This window comes from Sphaerodactylus townsendi, linkage group LG08 (genome assembly GCF_021028975.2).
Source record: "Sphaerodactylus townsendi isolate TG3544 linkage group LG08, MPM_Stown_v2.3, whole genome shotgun sequence".
Lineage (NCBI taxonomy): Eukaryota > Metazoa > Chordata > Lepidosauria > Squamata > Sphaerodactylidae > Sphaerodactylus > Sphaerodactylus townsendi.
This window is the reverse complement of record NC_059432.1, coordinates 66,883,052-66,900,659: the sequence shown is the minus strand read 5'-3', so window position 1 is coordinate 66,900,659 and position 17,608 is coordinate 66,883,052.

Here is a 17,608-nt window from a genome sequence, read left to right as displayed (position 1 = left end):
GGAGACTCTCCTGATGATATGACCTGGATTTGGTGAGGTTTGGTTCAGGGGGTCCAAAGTTATGGATTCCCAAAGGGAGTGCCCCCATCCCCCATTGTTTCCAATGGGAGCTAATAGGAGATGGGGGCTACACTTGTGAGAGTCCATAACTTTGGAACCTCTGAACCAAACTTCACCAAACCTGAGTGGTATCATCAGTAGGGTCTCATGAAGATACTCTGAAATTTTAGTGCTGCTATCTTAACAATTGCACCCCTGACAACAGGCACCCCCTAAATTTCCCCAGATTCTCTTTTTAAATCCCCTCCCCTCCTGCCAATGCTTGTTTTCTTTCTTTCTTTTATTCTCTCAATGCCTAATAAAGTATTATTATTATTATTATTATTATCATCATTATTATTATTATTATTACCACCACCACCGCCGCCGCCGTCGCCGTTGTTGTTATATCCAACCCCTTTGGCATGGATTTAAAGGGAGAATCTGAGATCCCCAGTTTTAACATTGAAAGGGATGCTGTTTCAGGGTGGGGGATAATCAACCCCAAATAGCATCACTTTCAATGTTGTTTAAACTGGGAACCCCAGATTCTCCCTTTAAGGTGGATTTAAAAGGAGAATCTGGGCTCCCTAGTTTAAACACCATTGAAAATGATGCTGTTTGTGGGTGGATTCCAGCATCACTTGTTTAAACTAGGGAGCCCAGATTCTCCTTAAAGGGAGAATCTGGGATCCCCAGTTTAGATTACAATGAAAGTGATGCTGTTTTCCCCAATTGGGGGACTGGATACAACACCATAAAATGTTTTCATAGCAGTAATAAGACATTTTGAAAGCATTTTGAAAATGTTTTCAAAAAAATATTTCTGCTGTGTGGCATGGCCCATTGCTGTGTTCAGATTTGTGAGTTGGGGGATGTTCTATAATGTGATGGTGACTTTGAAACGACCTGGTGGAAAAAATCATTGTTTGGTCACAGTGGAGGACGGTGGCTGCCCATGGGGGGGGGGGGCATCAAACTCAGGTTTTCCCCAGGGCTCTAGTTTGCCTAGGTATGCCTCTGCTGCATAAAATTGCACAAAATGCATAAAAGAAACAAACCAGTTATGAATAATAGCAATGACAATTGACAGACTAAAATTGTTCACAGTGAGAACATGTGGAAATAAAAAGAAATTAAAAAGAGCATATTCATCCATCCTTAGACCTTTATTAAGCTTGGAGCACTAAATAGCTTTTTCCTTCCTAATTAATGATACTCTGCATTGGCTGTGAGCTTACTTCTAAAGCGTGAGAATATCAAGGTCAAGTTGATATAATGATATCATTATTAATAACATTGTCTAGATAAATTCCACAACTTTCCCCACCATTTCTGTTTGAAGACTTGGTTTACTTCTGTGCCTGTGCTTCTGCTGCTAACATGATTTCAGTTTGCTGTTGCAGATAAAAATACCCATCTTTATGCTAGCTTCCTCAAAAGTGTTCTGCTCACTGCTCTTTTACTGAGTTTATCAGCAAGGACACTGTCATAGCATAATGGGCTCCTGTTGCTACACAAATGAAAATGTCATGGTAGTGTGTGAGAGTTATATTAAATTGATCTTTTCTAGGCTTCTGTCCTGATGACATTATGTGAGTCAATGGATCTAATAGGTGGTTGTGCCCTGGGTAAATGAGAAGCTGATTGTAGTAGTCCTTGGCCTTAAAGCAGATGGCCAATAAGAATTCAGTCACAAATGTGGGTTGGAAATGGTATTGAGCACTATTGCCCCATGGTCATCTGAGGTGGCAGATTTTGTTCCAAATTTGTTTCCGAGCACCTTTTGCTACATCTCTGGAGTTATAATCATTCCAACCCTCTTAGTCTTCTCAAGGAGGCAGCTGAACTTTGCTATTTCTGTCTTTTAAAGATTTTTTAAAGTGATGCAGATAATTGAATCAAGTCCTTCTTGGAAGCTAGATTAAGTATTCTTGTGGGAATTTGAGATAGGTAGTGAAATAGTACAGCAGCTGCTGCAGGCTTCAAAAGAGAATGTCTAACTTAAAGGCCCATCAGTTTCAGAAAGTGGATTGGGGCATTTCAAAGAAGTGGCAATGGTAGAGGCATGAGACACTGTCACTTTTGCGCTTATGGTGTAGTATAAGCACTCTACACTTTTTATTGTGGTGAGGATACAGAAATTATTGTCAAAACTATATCAACTTGAGGGGATAGTCTGAGTTGTTGCATTTTGCATATATATTTCTATAAACTCTTTTTGCCTCCATCAATAAAGGTTGCAGTGGCATTAGGGCAGGATTTGGCAATATAATTATTGTCCATGGGAAAATGAATTTACAAGACAATAAGAGAACACTCTCTCTCATTCTCTCTTGATCTGCTGCTTAGAGGAACTGGAGTATCACCAAATTTCTTCCCCTGTTGTTTTACTCCTGGCCCCATTGCCACCACCCCCACCTCACTGTTTCACTCCTGTCAAGATTTGATAAGTTTTATTAATAAGCCAAGCTGTACAGTTTTGCCCATAATTGGTAAACTATCAGCTAAGCATCTTTGGGGAGCTTCACTACAGTTTCTTCCTATAGCTATCCATTCTGCTTCAACTTGGTGTACTCCCTTCCTTCTGCTGGACAAAGAAAAATTGGCAGTCTGCATCTTTGTGATTGTGTTAGATGTGCTTTCATTCCATATTTGCCAAGTAAGGGTTCTTTCCAGTTCCTTAGAACAGGGTATTCTATAGTAAACTAAATGCTTGCTTTTTTCCTGAGCCAGTGCTGTTATCTTGTACCACAATCAAGAAAACATTTCACTGCTATCAAAGCACTGGTTGACACGACATATACCAATAAACAATTAAACTGGTGCCTATAAAAATCTTAAAAATAGAATGCAAATTACAGCAATATATCATACATGTTCTGCGATAGCATGTCAATAGTGTGTAGCAGTTAATACTGTATAAATATGCTTTGGATTTGGCAAGAGAAGTGGGATACATGTATTCTAAATGTCATGTAATTTGGCCCCGACAAGCATACTTTGTAGCCTGCTGAAAGGTTTACCTCAACATCCAAGGTGAGGTGGATGAATAACTTTAAACAGAAACAAGCTCTCTAAAGTATTTAAGTGATTCTTAAGTCAGTGCTTCACATAAATATTACCTTTGACACTTCAGTAGATTTATATATTTCACAGTGAAATTTAATGAATTCAGGTTGTCATTTGCAGTACTGTGAATCACTTGGTTTCATTTTTAATAGGTGGATTGCATTGTGTGCAGAGCCAGCTGAACACTACATTTTTCAACTTCATTTCACAACCTGAGCTCATTTAAAATAGGCCTGAATTCCCACAAGGAACTTGAGATATAATTTGCCAGACACCATGACATAAAGACTTATGAATGTGCATTTCCCCAAAGACAATGAGTGAATGGATGAGTATGTTAAGTGTGATCAAAAATCAGAATAATGTAAACTATATTCTTGTGGTTTAGGACTGTATGTACCATACATATGATATAATGGGTTCAGTATGCCTGATGCTTAGGATGGATGCCAGCTACCTATACCCAGTTACGTACACCCACAGGAAAACCTCTAAAACTAGCTAACATATATAGGCCTATAGAGGATTGTACAAGCCAATGACTCCTACATTTCCCTCTGCCATTGTTCAACAATCATCAATGGGAGCTGGCAACCGGGTGAACTTCCCCTATTCCCCATTCATTTCTCCATTGCAACTGCATTCAGTTAGCCTATGCTTTTGGTTACAGTCTTGAACTCTGTGCAAAGCTTCCTGGCAGACCACTGTACTGGACGCTGCTGGGAGCTGGCAAAAAGAGAACTGAGCACCAGCAGTACTATCAATGCCTCAGGGATCACTCGACTCAAAGCTGTTTTGTGGCGAAAGGCACAGTCTTCCTTGTTTGCTCAACCTGGAGTTTATTAGCCCCCTTTCTTCCTAACAAAACCCAGGGTGATTTACAATATAAACAAAATGATGATAAAAACAATAGACAATGTAAAATAAAACAACAATCATACAACCATAAAGGTCACAATTTCAAACCTCCAATTAGGATTGCTATTAAATAAAAACCAAATCAGGCAAACGCAGTCTTAAATAAAACTGTCCTCAACTGCCTCCTGAAGAATGAAAGCAAGGGGGCTTGGCTCTCTCCCTGGGCAAGCAGTTCCATAATCATGGGGTTGCCACCAACAAGGTCCTCTGTTGTGCACCAATCAGGCTCAGTCAAGTAGCTTCACTTAACTAGCTCCTAAGTCTTTTTAACAACCCAGTCTACTCTTGATGTAACCTTTTTTTGTTCACTGTTTTCCCACTCCAAACCTGTGTCTTTCCCCCAAATGGTTGCAGATATGATTTACCTTGCAAGCATTTGTCTTAGAAAGAGAGAAGCATAGTGGATGCTTGAACAGTGGAGAAAGGGTTAATAGGTTAATTTGCCAGCCACAGATGCAGGCGAAACGTCAGGAAAAAATGTATCAAATACTTTGTTAAACTTTTAGTTCTTCTAAAATCAGTCACTGAAGGTACTCTGCAACCTGGGATGTCATTAATTAATGGCCAATATTTCAAAATCACATTTTTGATTTTGCTACTTAATGGTGAGAAATCCAAACCCCATGTAATTGTATTTTTGTAGCCTCTGGAGGGAATGGCAGCTTTGGAGGAAGGATTCCATGGTATTACATCCCCACTGAGCTCCCTTCCTTCTCAATAGAGGCATATCTATGGTAGGGCAAGCAGGACACGGAGGTGAGAGGGGCGCCAAACAGCCCAGACAGATCGGAAGGCCTGGCAGCAGGGCTGACCATGCCTGCTTGCCCTCCTCCTAGATATGCTTGTGCCATGGTACCAGCTATGGGCAATGAAGATGGATGGGCTGGACAGGTGGCAGAGGAGAAGCCCTGCTTTGCAGAAAGGGCCCACTACCAAAGGACCTTGGGACCCAGGCAAAGAGCTGAGAGAGAGGCTTTCCTTCCCTCAGCTGGCTGCTGCTACTGTATACTTCTCTCTGTGATTGTGAATGAATTTGCTTTTCTGGGTGCCCGGTGCCAGCCGTGGGACATGGGAGTAGAAGAAGCAGTGGGAGCCAGAATGCAAGACACAGGACCAGAGGTTGAGTGGCTGCAAGAGAAGCATGGGATTTTCTCTCCCTGTCAGTTCTTCACTGGGTGTTCATGAGAGGCTGGTGCCAAGAGTGCAAGGTGAGGCTCATCTCTTCAAAAATTGAAAGGGCAGTGCTGGGCTGAAGACTCATTCCAGGGAGTGAAGCGTCCAAATGCCTCCATTTGAGCTTATTTTCTAGCTTCACTCTATGAACAGATGCAATTGTTTGTGCTTTTGGATGGTGTTTTAAAAGTGATTCCTTAGGGCCATTAATCCGTACAGTTCTTGGAGAAAACTTACTGTCAGCTCCAGGAATATTGACACATATTACATCAGACTTCTGGGGAATGGAGGACCATTCCGGGAAACTTTCTTACAGGTCTGTTATTTCAGGAAGTAGAAAACAAGAAATGTAAGTATTCTCTCAAGGCTTGACAAACCTTGGCTAGTAGAGTTTTGAAAAAGAAGAGTTTGGATTTATACCCCCCCTTTTTCTCCTGTAAGGAGACTCAAAGGAATTTACAATCTCCTTGCCCTTCCCCCCCCCCCCATAACAAACACCCTATGAGGTGGGTGGGGCTGAGAGAACTCCAAAGAGCTGTGACTAGCCCAAGGTCACCCAGCTGGCACGTGTTGGAGTGAACAAGCTAATCTAGTTCCCCAAATAAGCCTCCACAGCTCAAGTGGCAGAGCAGGGAATCACTATGCCACTGCTGCTCCCATAGATTTTGAGCCTGTAGATTCACAGCATGTGGACATTTTCAGCAAATGGTGGGTATACAGAGACTCTCTGCAGCAGCACAACATTGCTGATGTGAGCTGTGGAGAAAATGAAAGTGGAAACGGGTAAGCCAAGTAGGAAAAATAAAACGTTTCCTGCTTTCTGCACAGCAAGCAAGGAACATTTTGAAAACACTGGAAGGAAAAAGAAAGACTATTTAGCATTTTTGAAATAAAATGTTTAGAGGGGAAAAATTAAAAAAAAAAGTCTTCTAAGTGTTTGGAGGAAAAAACTGTGAATTCCAACTGAAAACATTTTATATATCAACCTCAACATGTTTCACTTATGTTGTGCAGAATGGACCATTTTTATACATTTTTGTGAATTTCTACAGTGAAAAATACATCATTTTATAAAAGTTCTCTTTAAGGCTAGAACTTAAAGTAAATTTGTGACTTTTTAACCACATAATCTCCCATTGTTCCATTTGTATGTTATACCTAAAGTTCAAAGCCCATTCCTTCACTCTTTCTTCTTCTGTTTCAAATTTCAACAAAAGTTCATATATCTTAGCTATAACATGGTTGTCAGTTGTACCTAAATAGGATAGCTTATACTTTTGGAGGCTCCTTCATAATTGTGGAGTAGGCTCTACAGTGGACATTATCAGACAGCAACAAAGAGTGACTGCAATTTAATACGGCCACCATTGCTGACAAGGGAAAAACATGACAAAGAAACCCCTGAGGCCCTTAGAAGGATGGAAGTTGGGCAGTGGCCATGCCCGTTGTGGGCAGGCACTTCATCAGGAGGGGCTGGCCGGGAGACTTTTAAGACTTCCCCTGGCCTTAGGCCCCTCCAGTTCATGCTTGGCCAGCAATGACATGGAACACCACACACCCTTGTGATTCAGTTTGGGGAGAATGACCTGCCAGCAGTTAAATGCATCAAGCTACTTCAAGCCATGCTGGCAGCTTTGGACACTGTATGCCAGCTCATGCCAAGTACTGTAATCTTTTGGTTACAGCTGCTCAAGAGGCATTCTTGGTGAGGAGCCATTGCATCTGAGTGAGTGGACTTAGCCAGGAGGAAAACCTGCAGGACAGTTTCTCGTTTCATTCATGACCAGGGGAAGGGGGGCGATGCATCCAGTATCATGACAATTTCTTCATGATCAAGGCACTGTTTCAGGATGATGGGGTTCACTTGTCTTATTGGGGGTTGGACCTTTGGCTATACAGCCTAAGGTCAGAGTTGTGTGATTGGCTTAAGATGTGAGAAGCATTTGGTGGGAGTGGGGGTGGTTTCCCCGCTCTTTTGGCGGGTTGTGAATAGGAACTGCTCTGATGGTGAGGGGAGCTGGGGAGCTACCCCTCTTTGGTGGAACTTCCTTAAGAGATTTGGGATGGAGCAAGCCACAAGTCAGGACACCCAGGCTGGGACTACTGAGGCTTGCACCCCTTAGCAGCAAAATGGTTCTCCAGCAAGAGGCAGAGTTCCACGATTGCTGCGCAAGGTTAACAGTTTCCTCCAACAGGTGGGTTGGAGGAAAGTTTCACTGGGGGACAGAACTCAGATCCCATTCTTCTTTCATCCTTTGCCAATAAAATGGTTTGGTTATGGCCAAAATTTTACCCCCCAGATAAGAGTGTTGTGATGTTACTGGTATCTGGGGACTCATAGCAGTAACGGTCTCAGGTGGCAAAAGCACCCCATCTTAGTGGGTTTTTTTCCCCTTACAGGGAAATGTTCTTTACAAGAGGAAGTGTTTGTGTGAACATTCAGCAAAGATATCCAAGGCAACTTATAATAAAAATAAGATCTAGTAGCATATATGGTAATAGAACTTTTGAAAATCTAGGCTAGGAATGGCCAAGCACTGTAGAATCAGAAGGGATTTAAATTAGATGCTGACCTCTTTAGAAGACAGGTAGAACCCTCGATGTCTACTCTATAATTAAGAATTGCCTTTGTCCAAACAGGCAGCAGCACATTAGGGAGCAACACCTGCCTTTTCCTGCACCAAGTGTTTTTCATAGCACAGAGCCCCTTTGATGAGAAGCCACTAGTGTGCTGGAATACAAATGTTCTTGCCTTGGAGTCTGCCTTGTAATTGATGCCTACCCTCTTAAAAAGGTATTAATCATTTGCAGACACTAATTTCTCCCCCTGGACCTCTCTGGAGGTCATGTTTCAGATGGCTCATCTTTTAAAAATCCTTTCTGGACATTCCTTTGTTTGAGTTGTTTAAAAATGCTTCCCTGGGTCCTCTAAATAAAGTTCCACAATATAGTATTGTCCCATGTCTTTAAAATGTTTCATTTATTGACTCTACATTGCTATGCCAGAGGATTAAAATGATAAGAGCAACATAGTGCAGTGAGTTAGGAAATCTTTAGACATCTAAACATATTGTGTGTTCACTCAAGATATATTTTGGATCACTGAATTAGAAACACATAAGAATAATTATTATGATTAGAATTATTTAAGCAGTTAATGGTCATGATTCAACCACTGTAGACATTAAAATAGTATGCATATTTGTACCATAATGTTATCCATGTGTTTACTGTGGCTGTTTTAAATTGTTCTTTTAAAAACCGGAACAGATCATCTGGACACTTGAAATACCAAAACTACTGGTAATCTTTTGGAAGCACAATCCTGAGAGCTGGTGAGGCAGCGGCAGCCAGCTGACTATGGAAAAGCAACCTCGCTGGACCATTCCCTATTGACATTCCACAGGTGGAAATAGCAACATGCTCCCCTCTGCATGGCACAGACAGCATAGGAGACACACTGGAGCCAATAGCAACTTCAGCAACATTGTCACTAAGCAGACAATGGCAAACAATAACAGCCCTGTGAGTGCTCTCTGCAAAGCCTCTATACTGTCTCAGGACAGCAACTACCTTGCATCCACCCTGGGTCACCTGGTCCTGCACCATCAAATTGTAAGGCTTATTAGATGCCAGTAGTGCCATGGAGACAGGTGTGTGGTACCATGCCCCCATGCCAGAGCAGCCACACATGCCTTCAGATAACCTCCCAGCCCTATCTCCATGCAAACAGCACAATGCAGCCAGTTGAGAATATGTGGTAGATTAATATGTGGGACCCCCTGCTTTGTTTTGAAGCTGAACAAACAGCATTCCAGTAAGGCCATCTAAGATAAAGGAACTATGCAAACTAAGTAGCATCTATGAAACTAACATCTAAGCTGAACAATGAAAAGTGTATTGCATAGGTGAAGTATTTACTTCTGTCATCCCTGCACAGCAGGCATGCTGTTTAGTGTCTAAGATATCAAAGTCTGGACTTCTGCTCCATCTTACTCCAATCCTGCTGGCCTGCCAGAGGGTACAAACAAAGTTTTGCCCCTGCCTAGAAGGCACAACCTCAGATAATTAAATACTCACACAAACAAGACCAATATGGAATTAGAAAGCCCTCCCAAAGCATTAAGGTAGTCCAGCAATTTAGAAATGCTATACAAAGGAACACTAATTGTTTAGCAGGAGCATCCATATATTGGTCTTTTTGGATGATATCTCTGCTGAATTCTGCTGAATTAGCACATAGTTTCCTTTTCCCAAATAAGGTCATTAGTCCATCACAGTCCGTACTGTCCATTCAGACTGGCAGCAGCCCTCCAAAGTCTTTTGCATCACCTATTGCCAGATTTTTTAAACTGGAGAAGCTAGGGATTGAAGCTGGAACCTTCTGCATGCTAACCAGATACTCTGCCACTGAGCCATAGCCCGTCCCCAGTATCTCCTGGGAAACTGTGGTGCCAGAACAATGCCCAGATCCAAACATGTCCAATTGTTACTGAATATGAGAAAATCATTCCAATAGGCATATTAATAAAATATACTATATAAAGATTGAAGTCAGTTTTAAATGTTAACTAATTGCACATCTTTACTATTTTCTCATTTCCTAATTTTAGCATAAACTTTATTTTACACTATTTGGTATGTTTTATTACTACAAACATTTCTAAATTTTTATCAGAGGAATCATAGACTGGATTCAGGTGATCCTTGTTCCCTGTGCCTCTTCATCTGGCATTGAATTGGAGGCAGATGGAGGAGTTTCTGCAAACACTTCAGGCTCTGAGATCTGGTAAGCCTGCTTTTCTATACCACCATGCTGTGACTAGCCTGAGCATTCACACCCTGTTGAAGTTCTGGCTGGATTGAGGTCTCCAGACCCAGCTCCTTTTCTAAGGATTCCTCATAAACATGGGGCTGATCCACAATAATATGGGAGATAGTCCCAAGGCATTTAAAGAACAAAATTGATACCTTCAATTCAACTGTGGAGTAGATCGATGTAATTGCTATAATATAACATGATCCTGATAGCTGGCCCTGACCAACAGTCTAGCCACTGCATTCTACACTAGCTACATCTCCAAACACTTTTCAAAGGTAGCTCCAAGTAGAACACATTGTAATATTTCACTCTAGATATAACTAAAGCATAGATAATTGTGACTAGATCTGATTGAACCAGGAATGGGAGCAGCTGATGCACCAGCCAAAACTGTGCTAAAGCCCTCTGAACCACAGAAACTATCTGGTTTTCTACAGTGACTGCTATACTGAGCAGTCCTATCAATCTGTGAACCTGGTCTTTCAGGGGCAATATAACTCAATTGAAAGGAGAAATCATAAGAGCCACATTTCTTTGAATCCATAGCCCTTTGTACATAAACTCCCAGGCAGAAAAGAACCTGAACAGGTATAATAATGTCAACGAAGATGCACTTCAGATGTGTTTTTGGATTTCAGATGGACACAAATGTCACACATATTTTCATCAACAGTTGCATTAGTGTGTCAAAAAATGCTCCATATGTTGATTTGAAATGGATGGGGATTGTATCATTATCAGTTAATCTACAAATACAAACACTAGAAAAACAATTGAATTCCCTATATGAACCCCTCCCCCCAATTTGCCAGCTCTTTGCTTTGTCAAATGTTTATTGTTGGAAGATAATTTTTTAAAGTGTGGAATCACTGCTTTGTATGAGAACACAAAGCTAGGCAGAGCGTTTGGGAGGCTGTGTGGGAGAGCAACAGATTTATTTGTTTACATCTCACTTAGCCTATTCAATTTGTCTTTTCTTATACAGGACATTTTGCGTGCCCTCACTATTCATTATTCAGGGGTTTCTCTCCTGTTTCTGTTGCCAAGTGAACTTGTCATGTGGAGCAGTTTTGCTGAAAAATGAAATGGGGCAGAAATGTATTCTCCTTGGGTAGGTGGGTGGGGGCATTTGTTTTAAACAAACAAAAACAAAGCAGGTTTTAGATGGTCTTCAGATATAGGCAGGGAAGCAGTCCTAGTATCTGTTTACAAAACATAGACGTATTGCATGTGAGGACAGGTAAGATTGATCATCAAAACAATAATATAATAAATGAATTTACAGTTTATTCAGTATGCTATAATGAAGTTTGGGCTGGAATGCAAGTTACAAGAGTGATAAATTAGTTATGGCATGTTTCAGGTGTGGCACGATAAGGAACAAACATTACATTTAAGGGAACCTCAGCTCTACAGCAGTCTGGCAGGCATGGAACAGACTCATGGAGTCTGGATCTGGATTTGTATTTTATTGCCACATGTATACATTTGATACTAAAAGCTTGTGATCTCATGATTCGGGTATCTTGAATCTGGCCTAAAGCCAACAAGTTTCTAATCTTACTTCCTCTGCACGGCTTACAGGATGCTGGAAGTTTCTGTCAAGTTTTCAAGGACTATTGTCTAATCAAAATGTACTTAAAGTACAGACACAGATGGTTACAACAATTTGCACTATGACTTCCAGGAATACAATTATGCTAGCTGCAAAAAGAAAACATTTGTGCTACAAAACATTTCCAGAGAAAGTACTTAATCCAAAAACCCCCCACAAACGAATAATAGGATTAATTAGGACTGTTGGAAAAGATGGCTATTAGCATTTGGACTGGATTTTAATTGTTTTAATTTAGATTTTTTTGGGAGGATACATTTGTTACCTAACATAATTTACTAATCATTGTTCTCTGATGGCTTGTTTCCATCATTGTTTTCATTTATAATACATATAACGTGAAAGCTGGCTCATATACTTGAAACCAGGATACAAGTGGGAGTTGGAAACATGGTTAAGTGTGGGTTGTCTTTTTCTACAAGAGATTTAGAGAGATAGATAGGCAGGAGGCCAGTGGTGGGATTCAAACATTTTAACAACAGATTCCGATGGGGGTGGGATTCAAACAATGACTGTTTAAAAGTATTTGAAAATATTTTAATAGCACTTTTTCTATTTTAAGTATTAAAAAGTGATATTTTAAATTTTAACAACAGGTTCTACGGAACCTTCCGAACCCCCTGAATCCCACCTCTGGGCAAGACCATCCTTGCTTTCACCACTGATGCTGTCAGAGGTGGAGCGAGGGGAAACTGCGCCCGGGGCATGCGTGTGCCTTGCGCCTTTGCCGCAGCACTGCCCATTTCCATCCCAGAATGCCCCTGGAGTGCCCCTCCACGGCCTGGCCATGCCTCTGCTGGGGCTCTGCCCGGAGCATTGCACCCCCCGCCCTGTGGGCAGTACACCACTGGATTCTGTCCCTTTGAAGTGCAGATGGTTATACTTAGGGATTTCCTTCTTTCCTGCTTCTTCTCCATACTCTCTTCTTCCTCCTATCTTTTCTTCTTGTACCATGAAGGGAGATATGTGGGCAGCATCTATGTCTATCCATTTAGTTAGATTAGAATGGAGAACCAATCTCTTCACTTGCCTATTTATTTTTATTTTTACATATTTATTTTTTGATTTCTAGCCTGTTCTATCTCCACAGGACTCAGGTCACAACACAGTTTCCAACAATAATTTCCAACTATCCAGAATGGAGTTCTCTAATAAAGATGACTGATATTACTTTGAAACTACAACAGACTCTGAGATTCTTTTGTTCTGAGCACACACTCATGGCTGTTTGGACAAAGCTTATTCTTTAGAACATATTTTCATATCTATATATATAAAAAGCTAACCATTCATTTGTTGGTCTTGCCCTAATGCCAAAACAGCTGGACGGATTGCCCCCAAATTTTCACATGACGTCCCTCCCTGTTGCGGGCAGGTAATCAGACCTTCAAATTGCCAAAAGTCCATACCAGAACCAGGTAAAACGCCTTTTTCCTGGCGCACCAGGCCATGAAGCTGGCTCTGTTTAACTCTCACCCTTAGAATGTTCGTGCAGCCTGTCTGTGGCCTGAGGGTTTGGTATGCCCTTAGAATGTTTGCAGAGATGGCCAGAGATGAGCAGTGAAAACAGTAAATAGGTAATACTGGTAGGTAATATGAGTGGAAGTGAAACACTTGCACACTTTCCCATGTGAGACGTCAGGTGGGGTTTCCCCCTACACACACATGCAGGTAACTTTCACTCTCTGTGCCTCATCCAATACTACCACACAACACACATACTCTCATACACATCCACTTCATCCTCACACACCTCACTCTGCCCTCCCTCACATCCAACCACCACTTACCCACTTCCTCACCCATATTCGCCACAGCTCTCTTTTACTAAAAGCAAGCTGGAGTTTGCCTTTTTCTTCTAAGAAAATCCGCAGGATGGGGGCGAACCAACACTACTGTCTCCACTTCTTTTGCATGTGGCCCTTTAAAAACCCAGGGAGCTGGCCTCGATCTGAGCGCCTCACCACCCTGCCTCTGCTTTCTGACTGGGATAGCCTCCTTGCCCCAGTTCTGCCTTCCCCAAGCCAGGACTGTGCGTGTCAACCAGCCTCATGGACAGCGGGATTTGCACTCTGGACAGTTTCGTGGTGGAATGGAAAGGGTTACCTTATACTAAAAACCAAGGCAGCACCATATAATAATGTGAATTGAAAAGGGAAAGAGGGATTCCATTTGACCACCCCAAAAGAAGAAGAAGAAGAAGAAGAAGAAGAAGAAGAAGAAGTAGCAGTAGCAGTAGCAGTAGCAGTAGCAGTAGCAGTAGCAGTAGCAGTAGCAGTAGCAGTAGCAGTAGTAGTAGTAGTTTGGATTTATATCCCCCCTTTCTCTCCTATAGGAGACTTAAAGGGGCTTACAACCTCCTTGCCCTATGAGGTGGGTGGGGCTGAGGGAGCTCCGAAAAGCTGTGACTAGCCCAAGGTCACACAGCTGTTGTGTGGGAGAGTGCACAGGATAATCTGACTTCCCCAGATAAGCCTCCACAACTCAAGCTACAGAGCTGGGAATCAAACCCAGTTCTTCCAGATCAGAGTGCACCTGCTCTCAGCCACTACTGCTCCCAAAAGGCTATGCTGGGGATCATTGGACCTGCATGGACATCTGTGTGGGTTGCGGACTGTGATGAGAAGGACAATTGCCACAGCAACGCTTGGCCGGGCCCCGCTAGAATTCTATAAAGACAGGAAAGAAGTAATTACACCAAGCTCATGTTTAACAGGCAGTACAGAATTCCTTTTAATTTGAAAGTTAGCATTTCTAAAAAGCATGCTTACATCCTTCAGCTTCTAGAGATAGAGTCCATTTCAAGCAAAGGACTCCATCGTCATAACCCTGTGTCTTGTCATATTATGTTTCAGGATATACGATTGCTCTACCTCATCAAAGATACAAAACTAATCTGCTATGTATGAAGGTGATACAGAGAACTTTAACAGGAAGAATAAGAAGAAGACCTTTTGCATTGTTATGTAAATATTCCTCAAGGTTAAGATGCAATTGATTTTTTTATAATTTCAGTGAACCCATAAATCCTCAACAACTTGGTGACCACTTGGGCTGTCATGATGGCTATCATGCACATTCTCTCAAAGAAAGAAACTGGGATGTGTTTCTGTGTTTCAAAGGCAAGTGGGGATTTCTTTTACCCAAAAACTGAGAGTCACTCATAGTCAAAGAGTGTTATCCCAAGAAGTGAATGTTATTGCCTTTGTATTCTTGTCAGTAGTTTCACACACTTCAAACACACCAGATGAGTTGAAAAGAAACCAATGAATCTCTGTACACGTTTCCACCACTTGAATTGCTATTGTATTAATAATTAGACATCACACATTTATAATTAGACATACACTGACAGAATGAAGACAAGAATCACATTGCACATCCCTAGAATCTTTTATAATGGTTTGAGTCACAAAAAAGCAACTTTTTCAAATAAAAAAAAGTTCAGGATTGATCTGATAGACCCCACTGGCTTCTGTCTTAATATGTCTCAGGACCTTGACTAAGGGATAGCTTGGATGCATTTATGAAATTTTCTCCATCTGAATTTTTCCTTGTATTTTGAAGATAATACCTGAACAGTTCCGGTAAACAAAGTTTTCTTGGGAGATTTGTATAAAATTTTAACACACCCTCTTTTCTTTGAGAAAACACCTTCAAGCACAACTGTAAGGACTGTATTTTTTTTCCTGTTGTGTTTTTGCAGATGGTTAGTTTTGCACCTTCTTTCAATTAAATCTGGCTCATAAACTGGCCCCTGATCCTCGCCACATGAATCTATGCTACTGTAACCTCCAGAATTAATTGTTGTACATCTAAATGGGGTTACCTTTGAAGCTATCTTGGAAGTTCTTGTTGGGGCAGACTACAGCAGCAAGGTTCCTCTTCAGGGTCATTACTCCAGTGCTGCATCAAGGGCAATGACTACCTATTTGCATCCATGCCCAATCAAAGTTCTGGGCATTATTCTTAAAGGCCATCGTACTTTGGGTAGAAGCTACTGGCTATCATAGTTGTTTGAATGGGAACATAATGAAACAGTGTGGCAGTTTTTAATGTAGGATAAGGTGACCAGATTTTAACATTGGTAAAGTGGGACACCGTTGACCAGGGGGGGGGAGGTCTTGATTAAAAATTTGGTCTATATCAGTGGTTCTCAAGCTTCCTAAAGCCATGACCCTTTAATATAGTTCCTTATGTTGTGGTGACCCCCATGGCCTCTCTAAACTGTTCATGAGTTCATCTGGGGAAGCATCCCTCCATGAGCCTGCATTAAAGGCTCTGTTTTCCTGGCCGTTTGAATTGGAGGAAAGAATGGGGAAGGTAGCCATGCCCACCTGGCTGGGGGTTGCTCTGCCCTCCAGATCCAGGGTTGCTCTGCCCTCTGGGGATTGTGTTGCTCTGGGAGGGGGGGGACTGCGCCACAGTGGCCCAAAAACCTGCTTGAAAAACATGGATCCTCATGTATTCACCTGGTTTTTGCCCTAGGTCATCCCAAAATCACCACCACATCACACCTCAACCCCTTTGCCACGTGTCTGAACACAGCAATCACTCCTCCCACACTCCCTGGGCCGCAGTGGTGCAAAAACCTGCTTCAAAAACATGGATCCTCATGGATCCGCCTGGTTTTTTCGCTTGGTCACCCCAAAATCACCACCACACCACACCACACCTCAACCCCTTTGCCAAGTGTCTGAACACAGCAATCACTTCTCCCATGCTCCTTGGCACCGCAGTGGCCCAAAAAACTACTTGAAAAACATGGATCCTCATGGATCAGCCTGCTTTTTGCCCTGTCACCCCAAAATCATCACCACACCACACCTCAAATCCATTGCCACATGTCTGAACACAGCAATCACTCCTGTTCAGACAGATAGGCAACAGCAAAAATCCTTACTTGGGAGTAAGCCACATTGAACCCAGCGAGGCTTACATCTGAGTAAATACACTTAAGGCTTGCACCAAGAAAATAACAGGGGAGAAAGAACAGGCTGAAGTTAATTATAACGAGAGAGAAGGGATGGCGACAAAGAAGGAAAGGGAGATCAAGGAGCAGACAAGAGAAGCACTAGGAAAAATCAGAGAGAGCCATTTCAGACTGGGATGGAGGAGGGGAAAGAAAGTTAAAAGTCCAGAAACTGAGATGGGCAGGGTAGTGACAAAGAACAGGGTGGGGGCAAGAACAGGAGAAAGTGGGAGAGGAAAAACTGAGCAGGGGGGGCAATTAGAAGGGGTGAGCCGGGGCCATTCTCAAGAAGGCACTGGGGCAGGAAAGGGGAGGGAAAATATATGAAAAAGAAAGAGGGGAGAGAGAAGGAACGGGGTGGGGGAGAAAGGCACAGGAGAGGCTTGACCCCTTCATGCCCGCTCAGAGGTACTTTGCCCGGGGGAGGTGGATCCTCGCCGCTCCCACCTCTCCCCTTGCCTGGATGCTAATGCCTTCTGTCCCCCGCCCAGGGCTGGCTGGGTGGCTCCGGCAGAGGCGAGCTGAGCTGGAGCTGAGCTTCTGGCCCCGATCCGCAGTTTGATGCCGTCTTGGCCCGGCTCTCTGGCAGCCAGCAACAGGCTTTTCTTCCCCCACCTGCCTTGATGACAGGAGCCTTGGCGACCCCTGTGAAAGGGTCGTTTGACCCCCTGAGGGGTCGCGACTCCCAGGTTGACAACCACTGGTTAACGCCATCCACCCCCCTCCAACTTCGTGCCCCGCCGCCAGACCTACGCAGGTTCTCAGGTCCCCAGGAGGTACAGCAGCCCAGCTGCAGCAGCAGCAGAAGACAGCCTGGCAAGGTGAAGCGAGGTTCTGCAGCAGCCGTCGCCAGCATGAGACAGTCAAGAAGAGCCGAGCACAGGGCTGGAAACAGGGAACGCCCCAGAAGGCAGTGTGGCAGCGTGGGAGGCTGCCGCACTGCCTTCTGGGGCGTTCCCCTGTTTCCCGCCCTGTGCTCTTCTGGCTCTTCTTGACT